At 38.1% G+C, this 819-nt stretch overlaps 1 non-coding gene across 1 annotated transcript; it reads right to left on the bottom strand.

Moving 5' to 3' along the window:
* Positions 1–623: 623 nt before the first annotated feature.
* On the bottom strand, positions 624–730 carry LOC116273372. Its single transcript, XR_004181726.1, has one exon. It is a non-coding gene; the product is annotated as a U6 spliceosomal RNA (small nuclear RNA).
* Between the last annotated feature and the right edge of the window lie 89 nt (positions 731–819).

Here is an 819-nt window from a genome sequence, read left to right as displayed (position 1 = left end):
TATAAATTACTTTGAGCAGTATGACCATTTTCATGATATTGATTCTTTCTATCCATGAGCATGGAGTGTTTTTCCATTTGTTTGTGTCCTCTCTGATTTACTTGAGCAGCAGTTTGTAGTTCTCCTTGAAGAGATCCTTCAATTCCTTTGTGAGCTGTATTCCGAGGCATCTTATTCTGTTTGTAGCCATTATGAATAGAAATTTATTCACAATTTGACTCTCTGCTTGTCTATCGTTGTTGTATAGGAATGCTTGTGACTTCTGCACATTGATTTGGTATTCTGAGACTTTACTGAAGTTGCTTATCAGTTTAAGAAACTTTTCAGCTAAAACAATGGGGTTTTCTAGATATACGATCATGTCATTTGCAAACAAAGACAATTTGACTTCCTCTCGTCCTGTTTGAATATCCTTTCTTTCTCTTACCTGATTGCCCTGGCCAGAACTTCCAATACTTTGTTGAATAGGACTGGTAAGAGAGGGCAGCCTTGCCTTGTGCAGGTGTTAAAGGGGAATGCTTCCAAATTTTGCCCATTCGGTATGATACTGGTTGTGAGTCTGTCATACACGACTTTTATTATTTTGAGGTATGTTCCTTCAATACCTAGTTTACTGAGAGTTTAAAAATATGGAATGCTTCATGAATTTGCATGTCACCCTTGTGCAGGGGCCATGCTGATCTGCTCAGTATCTTTCCAATTTTAGTATACGTGCTGCCAAAGCAAGTACTGACCACAAGTTCTTAGAAGTGGAGATAAGTGAAGAACTGTAGGTGAGATGGAGTGTTGAATTTCATCTGCAGTAATTTCTGCATCTAA

This window comes from Papio anubis, unplaced genomic scaffold (assembly GCF_008728515.1).
Source record: "Papio anubis isolate 15944 unplaced genomic scaffold, Panubis1.0 scaffold6098, whole genome shotgun sequence".
NCBI lineage: Eukaryota > Metazoa > Chordata > Mammalia > Primates > Cercopithecidae > Papio > Papio anubis.
Note: the sequence above shows the minus strand (reverse complement) of the source record. Positions and strands in the feature narration are given on the sequence as shown.